At 38.8% G+C, this 21,659-nt stretch overlaps 1 pseudogene across 1 annotated transcript in view; it reads right to left on the bottom strand.

Annotated features, from left to right (window-relative positions):
• Nucleotides 1–21,659, bottom strand: part of LOC110210004 (calcium-activated chloride channel regulator 1-like) — a 53,971-nt pseudogene that overhangs the window by 18,926 nt on the left and 13,386 nt on the right. Inside the window, exons 6-10 of the transcript XR_013487146.1 lie at nucleotides 15,004–15,226; nucleotides 10,564–10,791; nucleotides 6,770–6,944; nucleotides 6,083–6,189; nucleotides 92–288 (exon numbers count right to left, since the gene is read on the bottom strand). The product of XR_013487146.1 is annotated as a calcium-activated chloride channel regulator 1-like (transcript). The remainder of the gene's footprint in view (nucleotides 1–91; nucleotides 289–6,082; nucleotides 6,190–6,769; nucleotides 6,945–10,563; nucleotides 10,792–15,003; nucleotides 15,227–21,659) is intronic.

The raw sequence follows: 21,659 nt of genomic DNA, 5'->3' as shown, positions 1-21,659 counted from the left end.
AAGAATAGTTACAAAGTTATATTACTAGTATTAAGGTTTTGGCTCCATTTTCTGAAAATTTTAAGAAAACAGAACAGAAACAGCTCCTTACATTTGCTGTGTTTGGTATTTAGAGGTGTGCCATTTTGGATTTTGATATATTTTCCCACTGGGGTCTGAGACAAATTTTTGGGGTTGTTGTGCTGTCCACGTGACAAGAAATAGTGTGTCATTGCCTATGGTGCTATCAACAATAACTGTGCCATTTATCCACTCCCCATTCTTCAGAGTGGCTCCCTTACTCTCAAGCTGTTAAGAAAACATAACAACAGTTAGTGACTGGACAAAGGAATAAGTCATCCACTAGACATATCACAGTTACTCTGAAGGACATTTCAATGGGCAAAAGATTATAAATTGCAGAGAAGGAACTCTACATGCATCATGTACAGGTTTTCCTCACCTGGAAGTTCCCTATAACAATTAAATTAGAAGCCTCTTCCCTATCCCTCTGGTTAGCATCCATTAGGAGATAGGATAGTCAAGAGAGGAGACAGATGTCATGGTTATACAAATGTGCATGAATAATATTCCTGGTACAAAGGACATGAAAGGCAGGGCTAGAATGAAGTCCCTTATTTTTAGCCCAAGGTAATATTCAAGTTTCCTGTATTCACTCTCTCTGCCCTTCCCTTCTTTTTTCTACCCAACTTCCCTTCTAAATCAAATCCTCTCCATTGTGAGTGGGGAGAGAATAAAACCATCATCTCAACCAGGTTTTTGAGTTCAGCTCCTTGATTTTGAGTCAGCTTCTCAGTATTGAAGATAGGCAGGATATTTTTGGGTGGGAGGATTATCTTGAGCAAAAGCACAGAGATTTAGAGCAGTCTCTGCCCACAAGGAGCTCACATTCTGATTAGGACTGGGAGCAATATTGAAAAAGAAAAAAATGCTGTTTCATACAAATAAAGTCAGATCTAAATAATTGGAAAGATATCAGTTGCTCATGGGTAGACTGAGCTAATATAATAAAAATGACAATTGTACCTAAATGATTTTACTTATTTAGTACCATACCAATCAAACTACCAAAAATTATTTTATAGAGCTAGAAAACACAACAACAAAATTCATCTGGAAGAACAAAAAGTCCAGAATATCAAGAGAACTAATGAAAAGAAATGCAAGGAAAGGTGGTCTGGCTGTACTATATGTTGAATTGTATTATAAAACAACAGTCATCAAAACTACTCAGTACTGGCTAAGAAAGAGAATGGTGGACCAGTAGAATGGATTTAAGTATGGAAGACACAACAGTCAATGACTATAGTAATCTACTATTTGATAAATCCAAAGACTCCACTTTCTGGGATGAGAACTTACTATTTAACAAAATCTGCTGAGAAAACTGGAAAATAGTATAGCAGAAAATAGGCTCAGACAAATACTTTATACCATATACCAAGATAAAGTAAAAATGCATATATGATTTAGACATAAAGGCTGATACTATAAGCAAATTAGGAGAGCAAGGAATAGATTGCCTATCAGATCTATGGACAAGGGAAGAATATATGACCAAACAAAATATAGAGAACATCATGAAATGCAAAATGGATGATTTTGATTACATTAAAGTATAAAATTTTTTCAGAAACAAAGCTAATGCAACCAAGATTAGAAGGGAAGCAGAAAGCTGGGAAACAATTTTTATAGCCAGTGTCTCTGACAAAGGCCTCATTTGTAAAATAGAGAGAGAAATGAGTCAAACTTATAAGAATACAAGTCATTACCCAGTTGATAAATGGTCAAAGCTTATGAATAGGTAGTTTTCGAGGAAAAAATTAAAGCTATCTATACTTATATGAAAAAATGTTCTAAATCACTACTGATTAAAGAAATGCAAATCAAGATGACTCTGAGGTAACACATCACACCTATTAGCTTGGCCAACATGACAAAACAGAAAAATGAGAAATGTTGGAGAAGATGTGAGAAAATTGGAGCACTAATGCATTGTTGGTCGATTTGTGAACTGATCCAACCATTCTGGAGAGCAATTTGGAACTATGCCCAAAGGGCTATAAAATTGTGCATTTCCTTTCACCCAGCCATATGACTGCTAGGTCTGTATCCCAAAGAGATCATGAAAATGGGAAAAAGACTCACATGTACAAAAATATTTATAGCAGCTCTTTTTGTGGTGGCCAAGAATTGGAAATTGAAGGGATGCCCATCAATTGAAGAATGGCTGAAGAAATTGTGGTACATGAATGTAATGGGATACTATTGTGGCATAAAAAATAATGAGCAAGCAGACTTCAGAAAAACCTGGAAAGACTTATATGAACTGATGCTGAGTGAAATGAGCAGAAGCGGGAGAACATTGTACACAGTAACAGTCACATTGTGTGATGATTGACTTTGATAGACTTAGCTCCTCTCAGCAATACAAGGATCTAAGAGAATTCCAAATGACTGATGATGGAAAATGTTATCCACATCCACAAAAAGAACCATGGAGCCTGCATTCAAATGGAAGCGTACTATTTGCTCTCCTTTTCTTTTGTTGTTTTGTTTTATTTCTTCTTTCTGTTTTTCCTCCCATTTTTTTTAATTCTTCTGTACATCATGACTAATGTGAAAATGTGTTTAATATGAATGTGTAAGTAGAGCCTCTATCAGATTACATTCCATCTTTGGGAAGAGGGAGGAGAGAGGGGGAGAAAATTTAAAACTCAAAATCTTATGTAAGTGAATATTGAAAACTAAAAAGAAATAAATTATTTTTCAAAAAAAGGAAAAAAACTGCACACAATGTATATACAGTACAAATGGAAGACAATCTCAAAGGGATGGTGTCAGCAGAATCCAAGATTTCTTTTCACTGAACCACCCCTACCCCATTGGTCTTACCTGGCCTAGCCTGGTCATGTCATCCTTTTATTCCTCCCAATTACCTCACTCTCCCACTCACCACAAAGGCTCCTCCAAATCTTTTCATCTCTCCTTACACCTCCCATGGCTCCCTCTGCAAATCTTGCCTAATATTTCAGTGAAAAAACTTGAAGTCATTCTTTGAGAGCTCCCTTTTCCTTCTCTTCCTATTAATTTCACACATCAAATATGCCTTCTTTCACTATTTCTTTAACCAGTCTCACATGAAGAGATGGCTCTTCTCCTTGCCAAGGCAAAATCCTCTCCATGCATGAGAAATCCACTTCTGTCCTGTCTCCTTCAGCAATTTGTGCCTTCCATCATTCTCATGCTCTCATTCATCTTGAATCTCCTTGTCTCATTGGATCCTTCTCTACTACAGACATACCCATGTCTCCTCCATCCTGAAAAAATCTTCATCTGATCTGTCCATCCCCATGAGCTATCATCCCATACATCTTCTCACTTTTGCAGCTAAACTCCTTGAGGAGGCTGTCTACAATCAGTGTTTCTTTTCCCTTTCCTCTCACTCTTTTTAATACTCTACAGTCTGACTCCCAACATCATCACTCAACTGAAAACTTCTCTCTCTAAAGTTGCCATAGTTATTACCAGTTTCTTGACTGCCACATCCAATGACCTTGTCTTAATCCTCACCCTTCCTGACCTCTCCATAGCCAGTGACACTGCTCATCCGCCTCTTCTTTATTTTTTTTCTCTGTGGTTTTCCATGATACTGTTCTCTCCTGGTACTGCTCCCACATGCCTGATCACTTTTTCTTAGTCTCCTCTGCAGAATCCTCATCCAGGTCATGCCTGATAATCATGGGTTACAGGGCTCTGTCCTGGGTCCTTTTCTCTTCTCCCTCTATACTATTTCACTTAGTGATCTCATTAGCTCCCATGTATTCAATTACTGTCTCTTGGCTGGTGATTCCCAGATCTATTGATCCAACCCTGATCCTTTTGCCATCCTCCAGACTTGCATCTTCAGCTGGCCATTTGATATCTCAAACTGGATGTCCCACAGATCTGAAATTCAACATGTCTAAACTTGAACTCGTTATTTTACCCCCAAAGTCTCCCCTCTTTGTAACTTTCCTATTACTGTAGAGGGCTACCCCAGTCACTCCTCCCAGTCACCGAGACTTACACCTTTGCTGTCATTCTCAATTCCTTCTTCTTTCAGCTTTCATCACAATCTCTTGTCAATTTTTTTTCCTTTGTAAAACCTCTGGCACATGGCAGATACTTATTAAATACTTATTAAAACTAAATCTAATATGCCCTAGAGAAATGAAGCTATTCTGTTTTCGAGCTCCTGCCCAGGGGCTGGGCTCTCCTGAATGCTGGAAGCCGCTGCATGTAGCCAGCCTCAGATGTGGTGATGCTTCACTCTGGCCTTTATCTTTCTGCCATGATACCCACTGTTGAGTAAAATGGCTGGCACAGGAGGATGGGCGAGATGTGTTTGTTTGTACTTTGCTGCTTCCTTTTCTTCGCTGCTTATAGTGCCTTCATGTCTGCTTTCCATTTTGAAGACTCTGTATGTGTTTTGCATTTAGGTATATCTGATCATGGTGTTTCCCCTGAGTAAAATGTAAGCTCCTTGCAGGCAGGCCCTGTATCATTTTTAATTTGTATCTCCCAATATTTAGGACAGTGCCTGGCACATAGTAAGTGCTGAATAAATATTTGTTGATTGATTATTGATAATAATTATAACAAGGTATTGAAAAATAGTAAAAATGGACATATGCCATCCTTTTTTTTTTTTTAACAAATTTGACTTTGACATCCACTTTCATCTTCCTAATGCTTACTTGGGAAATTCTGCCTGTTATGGATCCTTATTGTTGTTGTTGAGAGTTTTCAGTTTTCTCCCATGCTTTATGACCCCATTCAGGATTTTCTTGGCAAAGCTACTGGAATGGTTTGCCATTTCCTTTTCTAGCTCATTTGAAAGATGAGAAAACTGAGGCAAACAGGGTTAAGTGACTTGTCCAACATCACACAGCTAATGTCTCAGTCCAGATCTGAACTCACAGAGGAGTCTTTTTGACTTCAGGCCCAGCATTGTATCTAGTGCACTATGTAGCTGACGTGTTGTGGATCTTTGGGAAAGATTTAAATATTGGCCATGAGATTGGGTTCCGATGGCCTTCAAGGTGCTAAAATATTGTGGATTTGTACAGAAGTGATGATATAGCTAGAGATCAATAGAGAGAATGAATTGGGAGGTCTTTAATGGTCATGGAGTGGCAAGGTGAAAGGAATAGGGCATAGAAATGTGCAAATAGAGTCCACTACTGATCGTAGAATGCAGAAAATTCAGTGACTCTATCCTCAAAGGTTCCAGAAGGAGCCATCAGGACTGGACAACTTTCTCAAAGCAGGCTGAGTGAAGAGCTTGTTTCATATACAGTAGGACCATTAGAGCATCATGTAAATTACCATCATGATGTTTAAATTTTTTTTTAAAGTTAACCAAGCCTAGACATCCAGTAAAAACGCTCACAGTCTAGAGGCAGCTGGATGTTGCAGGACATGTAGCCCTATGTTTGGAGTCACAGAGACCTGAATTCAGATTTGGCTTGCAGCACTAATTAGCCATATCATCTTGGGCAAGTCACTTAACCTCTGTCTGCCTCAGTTTTCTAATCTGTAAGATGGGGCTAGTAATAACACCTTCTCCTGAGGGTTGTTGTGAAAATTAAATGAGATAATATTTGCAAATTTGTGCCTGACATGTTATTAGGTGCTTTAAAAAAACCTGTTATGTTTCAAATATATGTGTGTGTGTGTGTGTATGTATATGTATGTATATAAACCTTGTATTTATATTGTCAGTTCCCCCTTGATCCTAATGTCCCAACCAGCATGGTACAGTGGAGATAATGCTGGTTGTGGAGTCAGAGGATTAAAGTTCATATCCCATCCTGACCATTCATGATGTACATGACCTCGGGCAAGTCCATTTTCTTCAGTTCCCTCACCAATAAAATGTATGGTTTCAATTGGGTGACCCTGACATTCTTTACAATTTCATATATATGATGTATAATTCCATGAACCTCAGAGGTCTTTCTAAACTCTAAAATCTCTGATCCTAGAATGTTATGATCCTATATAACACAAACATGGTAAAGGAGAAATGGAAACTGACCTAGACAGACCGTTGAGTGATCAGTCCATTTCTTGATGAGAGGGCACTGAATGCATCAATGAGCGCATTGTTCTGGACATTGTCTGTAGCAGCTGTCTGCACACCTCCTAAAGTAGGATCATATTAACAGAAGTTAAATAATTGGCACAGGATAGTGACAAATTAACAGTCTTATCAAAGTTACTTTTTTTTTAATAAAGTTTCATGTTCTTTCACAAAATGCAGCCATTCTAAAGCTAGTAGGAATACAGCCTCACTCTAGGAGGTAAACGTAAAATTTTTCAATCTTATGGTGTATATAGTATACATCATACAATCATTAAAGTATTATTTACCTGGAACACAACCAAGGCCTTGGGAAGAGATAAAAATACTGATAAGGACTCAAATAACTGTCACAGAATCTATGATCTAAACCAGTTCATTTATTTCATTTATAATTGAGCTTCTTGGATCCTCACTACTTCAAGGATCCATCAACTCAACTGTTCAGGGGCTCTTGGCACATAGTAGAATGTTTATTGCCTGACCTTCCAGAGCCGGGGCTCAACTTCCATAGCCTTCAGAAACCCTAGGTGAAGCAATACAGTTCACCAGTAAATTGTAGTGGAGAACATGAGGGGAGATTTACATAGAAATAATCATTCATGCCTATTGAAGAAACATATGCTCCAGGTTATCATTTACCTGTCATTTCTGACAGCTTCTCCAGGTCTTTGGCTGCAGAAGGCCCCAAAGCAACTGCATGAATGATGGCCCCACTTTGTTTCATTTGATCAAAACATGTGCTGATTGTATTGTCTTCTCCATCAGTCAGAAGGACGATTTCTGAACCATCTGTTGAGAATTTCTTTCCTATTACCTTAAAACACAGATTCATCCCAGACCTTGGTAAGCAGACTTAGTTTTACCAGGTAACCCTGAGTGAGTGGATATGGCCAGGAATGAAAGAAGAGAATAAAAGAAAGACCCCAGGAACCCCAGGAGGATTTTCCTGTCTTGAGATTTTCAAATATGAGATGTGTAACTTTCAGAAACTCAGCCCAAGTGCCTTTTCTCTTGATCTAATCCAGGAAATTTGTCACAGCTGATGCTTCCATTTGGAAGCAGGGCTGTTCTGGTGAAACTGAGTGACCCGGCTTCTGTACACTGGTATTCAGTCCCAGCCAGGGTATCTGTTCTTTGTGGCTGTAGCACAAAAGGAAGGTGAGGAGACACTGGACAGATGAACAGCCACTATGGGCATGGAATTGTTTCTGATTCTTTTGTTATTCCTGGGAGGGCTAGAGAGGAGGAAGCTTAGGAACCTTAGAGGAGAGATGATATGGTGGGAAGAGTCTGAGGCCCTGTGGGTCTCAGTTTCCTCATCTGCAAAAGAAGGATACAGGTGGCCTGTGAGGTCTCCCCCAGCTCCAACTCTATGCTCCTGTGCTCTCTCTTGCCTGCTTTATTTGGCTAATCCCCTTCATAATAGAGAGTGTTCTGTAACAGAGGCTTTGGGAAACCATGCTCTACATGAGCTGCCAAACTGGACACTCAGAAACAAAGGCATGACTAATAGCACTCAGTTCAGGGAATAGGGTAGGAATCGTGGGGTAAGACCTCCTTCCACTAAATCAGATGATAAGCCTTAGGGAGTTGTCTGGGATATTTTGATATTCAATGCAGGGTCACACCTAAAACTTTCAGTAGTGGAAGTTGAGATCTGGCCTTTCTCAATATTCTATCTGTGAAGCAAAGCTGGCTTTACAGGAAATATTATATTCCAATACACCAGTGGATCTGAAATTCCATCTATGTAAGTATCCCCTCCAATGATGCAAATCACAACCCATTCCTGTCTATATCAGGCAGGTAGGTAGGGCTTAAATTCAAATCTGACCATCCTCGTTGTGTGATCCTGGGCAAGTCATTTAACCTCAGGCTACCTCACATTCTTCATCTGCAAAATATAGCTAATAATACAACCTTCCTCCCAGGGTTATTGCATGGATCAAATGAGGTAATATTTTTGAAATGCTTAACACAGTGCCTGGCACTTAAGAAATGCTTATTACCTTAACTACCTGTATGACTCTTGCCTTTATTCTTCTCCTTCTTGTTTACCACAAGGGAGCCATTCAATATGCTAGGGGCCTTCCTTGAGTTCTTGGGACATTGGGATGATACCGGTGGAGCACAAGGCCTGCTACCCTTAAGTGTACCTGTGTGACCAGGGCATTTGACCATAATAATGATTGGCATTTGCATAGTGCTTTCAAGTATGCAAAGCACTTTATGTCTGTGATCTCATCTGAGTTTCCCATTGATTGTATGAAGTAGGTACTCGTACTACAGGTACTAATATCTACATTTTACATGTCAGGAAATTGAGGCTCAGGGTGGTTGACTGACTTGCCTGCTGTCATTATCGGGTCAGAAGCAGAGTTGAGCACAGGTTTCCCACACACTGACACCAACACTCTATTCACTATGCTCATTGCCTCTTATGGGGAATATTATGCCATAGAAAACAATGTATGTATTAGACCAAAGTATTTAATTTCTGTCAAAGCAGCTCTACTCTACATGTTTCCACTGTTTGAAATTGCTCCATGTAAAAAAATCCTTCAGATTTGAAGATTTTTTGTGTAAGTACAATCTCATGTACTTCCACATCTCACTCATGGTCACTTCTCCTAACCCTGCTCTTTTTCTGTACTTTGCCCTCTGATCTCTTAATCCCTGTCTGACTCCCCTATCCAATGCTCCACAATCTCTTGCCCCTTTGGCTTTCCACTGTCATCCTTCTTTTACTGCCAACACTGACTAACTGTCAACATTTCTGCTCCAGCTCCTGAGCAATGGAGAACTGGAACAGACAGCCCTGAGACAGTGGTCCCCCCTTATGAGCATATGCCACATTCACTTCAACCAGACCTTTACTATGCTTGTTGCAACTACTCTTTCTTGATTCTCCAACACATCCCTCACAGCATCTGTTCCAACCATTTTCCCAATTCTTTGGGACCGCAGCTTTTCATCTATATCTCTCCAGTCACAGTACATGACATCATCTGCAGAAAAAGTTGAAGCCATCTGGCATGTTTTCTGGTCTCTCACCCATTTCCTTCCTCCTGTATCAGAAGAAACAGCAGTGCTGTCATGTCAAAGCCAATCTCTCCTCAATGACCTGGATGCCTTCCCTTTCATTCCCTCTAGGACCTTGTTCCATTGGCCCTCCTTGCTTCCCCTCTTAGACATATTTAGTCTCCTTCTGTACTGATGTCTTCTTACATTCCCACAAACACTATTAGGTGTCCCATGCCATGCAAATAAAATTTACCTTGAGTGCAGGATCAAGCCTTCTCTTTTTCTCCCTTCACTGTTAAACTTCATGCCCTTCACTTCAATGCCACTCACGTTCCTATAATCGGGGTTCGATCTGTTATTCTCTGTTGAAATTTGTGTCTACAAAATCATCTATGACTTCTTAGTCTTCACCCACCTTTGTCTTTATCCCATTCTTACTATATGTAAATCACTTACTATGCATTATATAATATATATATATATATATATATATAATATATATATTATATTTACCATAGAAATACCATATGGTGTATGTCCAATTGCCACCCATTAAATCACCTTTTGTTTTTTCAGCTCCCTCATTGGTGAAATCAGGCAGTTGGGCTGCAGTATCACTAAGATAATTCTATAATTTTACTTCATATTAAGAGCAAGAATCTTTAGACAGAATTATTACATCAAAATGTGGAAAACCCTCCATAATTGGAGTGAAAAAAATCAATTAATCACTCTTTATCTGTGTGGATAACTAACAGCTCCTTGTGTTTAAATAAATCAACAGAAATATCTGGCTTTACCAGAATGGAGCCCACATTCAAGATCATTACACTTAGTTGCTCTGGATGCTTCTGCTGAGTACCATGTACCTTTTTATATATCATGCACAGTGCCTTTCTCACTGGTTTTATAATTGCATAGCCTGTATGGGTTAGAGTATTATAGATTTAGAACTAGAAAGGTCCTCAAAGGTCATCAACTCTACTCCACTTACTCTACACATGAGGAAACTGAAACCTGCACAAACAAAGTGTCCTACTTAGAGTCACACAGCTAATAAGTTTCTGAGGAAGAATTTGAACTTGGCTCTCTCTTACTCCACATTGATAGTTCTATCCAGTATTACTTTGTTGACCCTGAGAAGGGACTTGAGCCCCAGTCTTCCTGAGTCTAAGGTTGATTTCCTTCCTTCCTTTCTTCCTTAGTCCTTACTATTTGTTGGGCTGAATTTAATTAGGATTTCTCCACATCACCATTTCTTGATATTCTTTCCCCTCCCTGGAAACACATTCAGTTTTTAGAGGCATCAGATTTGTACTAGACAGTGGCCAAGTGAGGGACATTCAGAATAGAAATTCACTTTTAAAATATCCACTACAATATAGACAGTGGAGGGGAGATGATTTCACCGTAAATGCTGATCTGAGTCCAGAGCAGAGGGATGTTCCTCCTGAAGCTACAGCAGGTAACTTGATAATGAGGGTGTTTCTCTGAGCATCTGTCTCTATCTGTACCAGTTCACTTTGGACAGAGGCTGCACTGTCAAATGTGATCATCCCAACCCCGGATGATTTTTCAATGATCTGAAGCAGGAAGAGTCTGGAGGCTTGATTCAGGCGATTTAGCTGGTTCTCACTCTGCATGAAAAACACAAGTCCAATTGGTAAGTAGTCTTCTACAAGCAAGCTATAGCAGGATGGACTAAGCCCATATATGGAACTCTAGGGGCTCTAAGTCCCATGGTGGACACTCTGGATTCTCCATGACAAGGAAGTAGAACACAACATCTGATGTATTCTTCTAGGCTGGAAAGGATTTGAGGATGGGCTTAGAGGTAGGCTGTATGTTTGCTATCTGAGGATAAGGCCACCTAAATTTAGAGACACATTGCCAGGGTAACCATAGGTGCAATGCATGTTTCAGCCACAGTAACTCTCAAAGCTTAAATGGTGGCAGGGTTTTTCTGTACATTGGTGGACCCTTGTTAACAAATTAGCAGATTCTGGGGTTGGACCCAAGATGGCAGAGTGAAAGCAGTGACTTTCTTGGGCTGTCCCCCAAATCCCTCCAAATACTCATAAAAAATGGTTCTAAACAAATTCTGAAGCAGAAGATCCCACCAAAAAGAGAGAGTGAAACAAATTTCCGGCCCAAGACAACCTGGAAGATTGATCAGAAAGGTGTATCATGCTGGGCTAGGAGCGCAGTGTGCGGCATGGTCGTGCAGGCTGAAGCAAACCTGGAGCAGGCCTCAGAGGACTGAATTGCAGACAGCTGTGGTGGTTTCCAGACTCCTCAATCCACCAATCCCAAAGAAAACTTAGAAGGTCAGTGGGAAAAGTCTGTTTCTGTGGTGCTCAGAGAGGAAGGAGGAGTTTCAGTTCCATTCCCCAACAGCGTGGCCCGGGGAGGGGAAGCTGCTTCCCGAGCTTCTGGCCCACAGACTGAGGGGGAATCCAGTGGCTGATCAGAGGGCAATTGCAGGGATCTCTTTGCCAGTGCTGAGGCAGGAATCTCTTGCTTTGCCCGTATGTGGATCTGGGTAACAGTTCTGGGCAGCACTGCTCCGGTGAGGAGGAGTGCTGGCATGGAGTTGCTTGTAGTGACTGTACAGAGGAACCCCTCCTCACAGTTATGGGACAGAAAGGAGTACTTGTGGTCACAGGCCAGGAAAGGAGTAAACACCTCACCCCTTATCATACCATTTTGGAAGAACTGAAAATTTACATGTCCCTACAAGTATCTTGAAAACAGCTATACAAACTCCTGAAGCTTGGGACAGTACATTCTCCACATTGGAAGGAGACTCTTACCTTAACAAGGAGTTTAAAACTCAAGGAATTGGCTGGGATCATGAGTAAGCAGCACAAGAAGAATCAGACTATATTATCTTACTTTGGTGACAAAGAAGATCAAAATATACAACCAGAAGAAGACAACAAAATCAAATCTCCTACATCCAAAGTCTCCAAGAAAAATATGAATCAGTCCCAGGCCTTGGAAGAGCTCAAAAGGGATTTATAGAAGCAAGTAAGGAAAGTAGAGGAAAAACTGGGAAGAGAAATGAGAGTGATGCACGAAAATCATGAAAAACAAGTCAACAGCTTGCTAAAGAAGACCCAAAAAAATACTGAGGAAAATAACACCTTAAAGCATAACCTAACCCAAATGGCAAAAGAGGTCCAAAAAGCCAATGAGGAGAAAAATGCCCTAAAAAGAAAAATTGGCCAAATGGAAAAGGAAGTCCAAAAGATTACTGAAGAAGCACACTTCATTAAATATTAAGATAGAGCAATTGGAAGCTAGTGACTTTATGAGAAATCCAGACACTGTAAAACAAATCCAAAAGAATGAAAAATTAGAAAACAATGTGAAATAAGTCACTGGAAAAACAACTGACCTGGAAAATAGATCCAGGAGAGAGAATTGAAAAATTATTGGACTATCTGAAAGCCATGATCAAAAAAAGAGCCTAGACATCATCTTTGAAGAAATTATCAAGGAAAACTGCTCTGATATTTTAGAACTAGAGGGCAAAATAGAAATTGAAAGAATACACAGATCTGCTCCTGAAAGAGATACCCAAAGGAAAACTCCTAGGAATATTGTAGCCAAATTCCAGAGTTCCCAGGTCAAGGAGAAAATAGTACAAGCTGCCAGAAGGAAACAATTCAAATACTGTGGAAACACAGTCAGGATAACACAATATTTATGAGCTTTTACATTAAGGGACCACAGGGCATGGAATATAATATTCTGGAGGGCAAAGGAGATAGGATTACAACCAAGAATCACCTACCCAGCAAAACTGAGTATAATCCTTCAGGGGAAAACATGGTCATTCAGTGAAATAGAGGACTTTTAAGCATTCCTGATGAAAACACCAGAGCTGAATAGAAAATTTGACTTTCAAATACAGGATTCAAGTAGAACATGAAGAGGTAAACAGGAAAGAGAAATCATAAGAGACTTATTAAGATTAAACTGTTTACATTCCTGCATGGAAAGATGATATTTGTAACTCATGAGAATTTTGTCAGTATTAGGGTAGTTGAAGGAAAAAAATTGTATGTATGTATAGATAGATAGATAGATAGATAGATAGATAGATAGATAGATAGAGGGCACAGGGTGAGTTGAAGATTAAGGGATCATATCTGGAGGACAAAATTAAGGGATGAGAGAGGATGATACTCGGAGAAGAAAGGGAGAGGTAGAATGGGGTAAATTATCTCACAAAAAAAAAAAGAAAGAAAAGAAAAGTCTCTCGCAGTGGATGGGAAACAGGGGAAGGTGAGAGGGAATGAGGGAATCTTATTCTCATAGGATTCAGCTTAAGGACGGAATAACATACACATTCAATTGGGTATGGAAATCTGTCTTGCCCTACAGGAAAATAAGAGGAGAAGGGGACAGGAGAGCGGGGGGGATGATAGAGAGGAGGGCAGATTGGGAAAGTGGGTAATCAGAAGTAAATAGTTCTGAGGAGGGACAGGGTCAAAAGAAAGAATAGAATAAATGAGAGGGCAGGATAGGATTAAGGGAAATAGAGTTAGTTTTTCACATGTCTACTAAGGAAGTGTTTTGCATCACTGCACATGTATAACGTATATTGAGCTGTTTGCCTTTTCAATGAGGGTGGGTGGGGTAGAGAGAAAATTTGAAAGCTAAAGTTTCAAAAACATATATTTAAAAAAATGTTTTCACATGCTACTGGGAAATAAGAAATACAGGAGATGGGCTGTAGAAGTCTATCCTGCCCTACAGGAAAATAGAAGGGGAAGGGGATAAGAGAAGGGGGGAGAGATAGAAGAGAGGACACACTAGGGGAAGGGGTATTCAGAATGCATGCCATCTTGGGGTGGGGGGAAGGGTGAGATGGGGCAAAAATTTGGAACTCAAAAACTTGTGGAAGTGAACATTGAAAACTAAAAATAAATAAATTTATATTTTAAAAAAAGAAATTAGCAGATTCTGAAAACATTGAAGAATGGTATGTTAAGTGGGAGCATGGTTGTGAATGTTGGGCTTAGTAGATGAAAGAAGTCTATGAAATGTTTTTGCCTTTTAATTAGAGCCATATCACCATGGATGAACTACCATGTAGAATAGGGACGACACCTGTGATTTCATTGGTATAGGGAAATCCCACATGAGGTAAGTCTCTGTACCAGGGCCGGTTGGCACCTCCTCTGAAACTTACAGTTTCAGAGAATTTTCTAACCAATACATACCAGATACGGGAACTGAAACCAGATCCTCCTGACTCAGAGGTTAGCTCTCCATCCTCTATATCTCATTGTCTCTTAGTGAATAATTTTTGACCAAGGAAACTAATGAACTTGTATGCTGGGACTGCTAAGCCATTTTAATCAGTGGGGAGAGATGTGGTAAAGCATGCCCACATTAATGAAATTGCCAGTCTTTTAAAGTGTGGAATCTGTGCTGCATTTTTAGATAGAATATTTGATAATTTTTCACAATCATCAACAAAGGAGAAATATGACATCATACAAAGTTGATTGGATAGTTTGGTTAACAGGGACTATAGATTCTCATGTGCTTGGAAATTAATTTTGAGTAAATTCTTAGTTTAGTCACTCTTTGACAATCAAAATGTCATCTTGATACAAGGGATAATTCACCATGAATCTTTATTGGAGAAAGAGGAGGAGAGGGAGTATGAGTATGAGGGGAAACTTGATGAAGGGTGAGTGATTCCTTGCTCTTAGTTTCTTTTAAACCACAAAATCAATGTCATTTCCAACAAGCCCAAGATTCTGAGGGTCCGCCATGTGCTGTCAACACACCCCTCCCACCACCAGGAGAATGGGGCAGGTTTGGCTTACCGCCACGCTTCCAGACTTATCCAGAACTAAGCACAGTATCCTTTCTTGGAAACTGTTTCAATGAGTAGCTTGGATCAGGAGGATTTTGTGCTGTCATAGGAGTGGATGTCTTGTAGTCTTCTGATTCTTGTATCACTTCCCATGTGCTCCTGAGGTTGCACTTCTGGTTTTGAGCATTTGGAGCATCTTTGTTATGGTTCTTTTCTGTACAAAATTCAACCACCTGAAAAAGCCCAAATGCCTGCTTAACATAAAAAACATAAACCAGGGCTTCCTAACCTGGGTCTATGAACTAGATTTTGAAAAGACATTCTTAATGCCTTTTTAAATATAGTTGACTTTCATTCTGGAGAGCAATTTGGGACTCTGCCCAAAGGGCTATAAAAATGTGCATACCTTTTGACCTAGCAGTAGTGCTTCTAGGGCTGTATCCCAAAGAGAACATAAAAATGGGAAAAGGACTGACGTGTACAAAAATATTTATAGCAGATGTTTTTTGTAATGGCAAAAAAGTGGAAGTTGAGGGAATGCCCATCACTTGGAGAATGGCTGAATAAGTTGTGGTATATGAATGTAATGGAATACTATTGTGCTATGAGAAATGATTAGCAAGCAGGTTTCAGAAAAACCTGGAAAGACTTGTATGGACTGATACTGAGTGAAGTGAGCAGAACCAGGAGAACATTATACACAGTTACAGCCACAATGTACAATGACTAACTGATAGACTTAGCTCTTCTAAGCAGTGCAAGGATCTAAGACATCTCCAACAGTCTCAGGATGGAAAAATATTATCCTCATCGAAAGAAAGAAAGAACTATGGAGTTTGAATGCAGATTGAAGCATACTATTTGCTTTTTTAAAAAATTCTGTTTTGTTTTGTTTCTTCTTTCTTCTGGTTACTCCTATTGGTTCTAATTCTTCTTTGTAAAATGACTAACATGAAAATATGTTTAGTAGGAATGTATATGTAGAGCCTATTGCGTGCTGTCTAGGGGAGGGAAGGGGGAAAATTTAAAACTCAAAAGCTTATGGAAGTAAATGTTGAAAACTAAAAATAAATTAATAAAAACATAATTGGTTTTGTTTGTAATCCTGAGTGTCTTATTTTATGCACTTAAAACTTGATTATCAGAAAGGGTCCAAAGTCTTCAGAATAATGAGGAATCCATGACACAAAACAGGTGAAGAACCGATTCTATAAACCATTAATACAATAAATCCAACTAGCAACCCAATGGTGATTTAGGGGGGGGAAAGTAGTTCATTTGAAAAACTCTTCAGACTTCCGGGAGTCAAGATGGCAGAGTGAAAAGGTAGTCACTCTCACTCTCCCCTGTCAACCTCTGAAAACCCAGAAAATAACACCCCAGAAAAAAAAAACCCTGGAACACCTGAACTAGAAGAAAGATGGGAGCAGCAGTTCAGCAGCCCAGCAAACGGGTCTCCCAGTGCCTCAAGAAAAATAAGGGAGGCAGAACTATAAGGGGCGCCAGGCGAATAAGTACCCTGTGGCATTCATCTAAAAGAAGGTGAAGAAAACAACCTAAAGGCTTCCTATAGCCCTGGCCTTGCTGATTCTAACCCAACACCAGGTGAGCTATCTGGGCCCTGCAGCCTCCAATTGTGAAGAAATCCTGAAGCCCAGGTGGTAAAGCAGGCAAACACCAACACCTGGACCTCTGAGTGCCTCAGTGAGAGTGGGGGAACGGCAGAAATCAGCTCAGAAAACCACCAGGTGCCTCGGCACTCCACAAAGGAATCTCCCAGTGCATTAGCAGAAAAGGGAGACAAACAGGGGCCCCAGGCAGATAAACACCCTGCAGCACCCATCTAAAAGGAGCTGAAGAAAGCTAAAGGAAAGGAAAAGCAGGCAACCTAGAATTGCCTGAAAGTTCCAGCCTTGCTGATTCCAGCCCAACACAAGGTAAGCTGCCAGAAACCTACAGTCTCCAATTGCCAGCATAAGAGGCCCCAGCACAAAGCCAGTGACCAAGACCTAGGCTCCCAACACAAGAAGCTTGGGTCAGTACCCTCTGTTCCCCAGCAGGAGAGCTCAATCTCTTTAAAGGCCAGGGAATAAAGAAACACCATGAGTAAAAAGAAACGTACCATAGATTCATATTATGAGAAGAGTGAAGATCAAGACAGAAATTCTGAAGAGGACAACATTGTCAACAAACCCACATCTGCAACAACAAAAGGGAATATGAACTGGTCTGAAGCCCAAAAAGCCTTCTTAGAAGAGCTCAAGAAGGATTTTAATAGTCAAATGAGAGAGGTAGAAGAGTCCTTCAAAAATACAATTGGCCAATTGGAAAAAAAATACACTGAAGAAAACAAGTCCCTAAAAAACACAATTGGCCAATTGAAGAAGGAAGGACAAAAACTAACAGAAGAGTACACTGAAGAAAACAAGTCCCTAAAAAACACAATTGGCCATTGAAGAAGGAAGTACAAAAACTAACAGAAGAAAACAATCTGTTAAAAACTAGAATTGGACAAATGGAAACTAATGTCTCTATGAGAGAGCAAGAATCAGTCAAACAGAAACAAAAAAATGAAAAAATAGATGAAAATGTAAAATACCTCATCAGTAAAACAACCGACCTGGAAAATCGACTCAGGAGAGACAATTTAAAAATTATTGGACTACCTGAAAATCATGATGAAAAAAAGAGCCTGGACAGTATCTTTCAGGAAATCATAAAGGAAAACTGCCCAGAAGTCCTAGAACCAGAAGGGAAAATAACCATAGAAAGAATCCACCATCACCACCTGAAAGAGATCCCAAATTGACAAACCAAGGAATATAATAGCAAAATTCCAAAATTACCAGATGAAAGAGAAGGTGCTGCAAGCAGCCAGAAAGAAACAATTTAAATATCATGGAACCACAGTCAGGATTACACAGGACCTTGCAGCTTCTACATTAAAAGACCGCAGGGCATGGAACATGATATTTCGTAAGGCAAAGGAGCTTGGAATGCAGCCAAGGATCAATTACCCAGCAAAAATGAGCATCATTTTTCAAGGGAGGAGGTGGATATTCAACAAAATAGGAGACTTCCAAACTTTCCTGATAAAAAGACCAGAGCTCAAAAAAAATTTGATCTTCAAGTACAGGACTCAAGAAGGACTTAAAAAGGTAAATGGGACAGAAGGATACAATATGTTGTTAATGGGGGGGGCTGTTTAAACCCCTATAAGGGAATATGAGACTTGCAACCCTTGAGAACTGTATTGTTATTACACCTTGTTAAAGGAGTATACATAAAGAGGGTGGATATTAGTTGACTTTGATGTAATGATAAAAAAAAATCTAATCAAGTGGGTTAAATGGATCCAAATAAGTGGATCAATCTGATCTTAGAAAATGTACTGAGAAAGGAGGAGGCAGACAAGGGTAAATTACATTACAGGAAAAGACACAAAATCCTATTACAGCAGAGGGAAAGAAGGGGGGAGCATTGTTTGAACCTTACTCTCATCAGATTTGGCTCAAGAAGGGCATAATATAATCAGTTAGGTATAGAAATCTAACTTGCCCTATAGGCAGTAGGAGGGAAAAGGGGAAAGAAAAGGGGGGGAAAGAAGGGAGGGAAGAAGCAGTAAGAGTAAAGGGGAAGAAAAGGGAAAGGGATAATAAAAGGGGGAGGGACTGAAGGAGGCGTGGTCAAAAGCAAAACACTAGTGAAGGGGGAAAGGAAAAAGGAGAAAGAAAAGCATAAATAGGGGGAAAAGGATGGAGAAAAAGACACAGATAGTAATCATAACTGTGAATGTGAATGGGATGAACTCTCCCATAAAACGGATTGCAGAATGGATTAAAAACCATAATCCTACAATATGTTGTTTACAGGAAACACATTTGAAAAAGAGTGACACATACAGGGTAAAGGTAAAAGGCTGGAGCAGAATATATTATGCTGTCAGCTGAAGTAAAAAAAGCAGGGGTAGCAATCCTGATCTCAGACAAAGCAAAAGCAAAAATAGATCTAATCAAAAGAGATAAGGAAGGAAACTACATCCTGCTAAAAGGCACCATAGACAATGAAGTAATATCATTACTAAACATATATGCACCAAATGGTATAGCATCCAAATTCTTACAGGAGAAGTTCAGGGAGTTACAGGAAGAAATAGACAGCAAAACCATCCTAGTGGGGCACCTGAACCTCCCCTTCTCTTGGCACTAGATAAGTCTAACCACAAAATAAACAAGAAAGAAGTTAAGGAGGTGAATAGAACATTAGAAAAGTTAGGTATGATAGCTCTGAATGGGGATAGAAAGGAATATACTTTTTTCTCAGCAGTACATGGCACATACACAAAAATTGACCATGTACTAGGGCATAAAAACCTCACAATCCAATGCAGAAAGGCAGAAATATTAAATGCATCCTTTTCAGATCATGATGCAATAAAAATTATATGTAATAAAGGGCCATGGAAAGATAGACTAAAAAATAATTGGAAACTAAATAATCTAATCCTAAAAAATGATTGGGTCAAACAACAAATCATAGAAACAATCAATAATTTCATTCAAGAGAATGACAATAATGAGACAACATACCAAAACCTATGGGATGCAGCAAAAGCAGTTCTTAGGGGAAGTTTTATATCTCTAAATGCTTACATAAATAAAATAGAAAAAGAGGAGATTAATGAATTGGGCATACAACTAAAAAAACTAGAAAAAAAAAATTAAAAATCCTCAACTAAACACAAATTAGAAATATTGAAAACCAAAGGAAAAATTAATAAAATTGAAATTAAGAAAACTATTGAACTAATAAATAAAACTAAGAGCTGGTTTTATGAAAAAACCAATAAAATAGATAAGCCTTTGGTTAATTTAATTAAAAAAAAAAAGAAGAAAACCAAATTACTAGTATCAAGAATGAAAAGGGTGAAGCTACCACCAAGGAAGAGGAAATTAAAACAATAATTAGGAATTATTTTGCCCAACTATATGCCAACAAATTTGACAATCTTAGTGAAATGGATACATATTTACAAAAATATAAATTGCCCAGATTAACGAAGAGGAAGTAAAATACTTAAATAACCCCATCTCAGAAAAAGAAATTGAACAAGCCATTGATGAACTCCCTAGGAAAAAATCTCCAGGGCCAGATGGATTTACATGGAATTCTATCAAACATTTAAAGAACAATTAATTCCAATACTATATAGACTATTTGGGAAAATAGGTGAAGAAGGAGTCTTACCAAATTCTTTTTATGATACAAATATGGTGTTGATACCTAAACCAGGAAGAGTCAAAATAGAGAAAGAAAATTATAGACCAATTTCTCTAATGAATATAGATGCAAAAATTTTAAACAAAATACTAGCAAGTAGATTGCAGCAACTTATCACAAGAATAATACACTATGACCAGGTAGGATTTATACCAGGAATGCAGGGTTGGTTCAATATTAGGAAAACTATCAGCATCATTGAGCATATCAACAACAAAACCAAAGAAACCATGATCATCTCAAAATGCAGAAAAAGCTTTTGATAAAATACAACACCCATTCCTATTAAAAACATAGAAAGCATAGGTATAAATGGAGTCTTCCTTAAAATAATAAATAGCATTATCTAAAACCTTCAGCAAGCATTATATGTAATGGGGACAGGCCAGAAGCATTTCCAATAAGATTGAGGGTGAAACAAGGATGTCCATTATCACCACTGTTATTCAATATTGTACTGGAAACCTTAGCTTTAGCAATAGGAGAAGAAAAAGAAATTGAAGGCATTAGAATAGGCAAAGAAGAAACAAAGCTATTACTCTTTGCAGATGACATGATGGTATACTTAAAGAATCCTAGAGAATGAAGTAAAAAACTACTTGAAATAATAAACAACTTTAGCAAAGTTGCAGGCTATAAAATAAACCCACATAAATCATCAGCATTTCTATATATTACCAACAAAGCCCAACAGCAAGAGATAGAAAGAGAAATCCCATTGAAACTTACTGTAGACATTATAAAATATTTAGGAGTCTACCTCCCGAAACAAACCTGGGAACTCTATGAACACAATTACAAAACACTTTTCTTACAAATAAAATCAGATCTAAATAATTGGAAAAACATCAGTCACTCATGGGTAGGCCAAGGTAATATAATAAAAATGACAGTCCTACCTAAGCTAATTTACTTAGTCAGTGCCATACCAATCAAACTACCAAGAAATTATTTTATAGAGTTAGAAAAAATAATAACAAGATCAATTTGTAACAACAAAAGGTCCAGAATATCAAAGGAACTAATGAAAAGTAATGCAAGGGGAAGGTGGCCTAGCAATTCCAGATCTTAAATTGTATTATAAAGCAGCAATCATCAAAACTTCTTGGTAGTGGCTAAGAAATAGGGAGGTGGATGAGTGGAATAGATTAAATATGCAAGACACAGCAGTCAATGACTATAGTAATCTATTATTTGATAAACCCAAAGACCCCAGCTTCTGGGATAAGAACCCACTCTTTGAAAAATACTGCTGGGAAAACTGGAAAAGAGTATGACAGAAACTAGGCATAGGCTCAAATCTCACACCACATACCCAAATCAAGTCAAAATGGGTTCATGATTTAGTTATAAAGGGTGATACTATAAGTAAACTGGGAGAACAAG

Source organism: Phascolarctos cinereus, unplaced genomic scaffold (genome assembly GCF_003287225.1).
Source record: "Phascolarctos cinereus isolate Bilbo 61053 unplaced genomic scaffold, phaCin_HiC Scaffold_5;HRSCAF=322, whole genome shotgun sequence".
Lineage (NCBI taxonomy): Eukaryota > Metazoa > Chordata > Mammalia > Diprotodontia > Phascolarctidae > Phascolarctos > Phascolarctos cinereus.
Note: the sequence above shows the minus strand (reverse complement) of the source record. Positions and strands in the feature narration are given on the sequence as shown.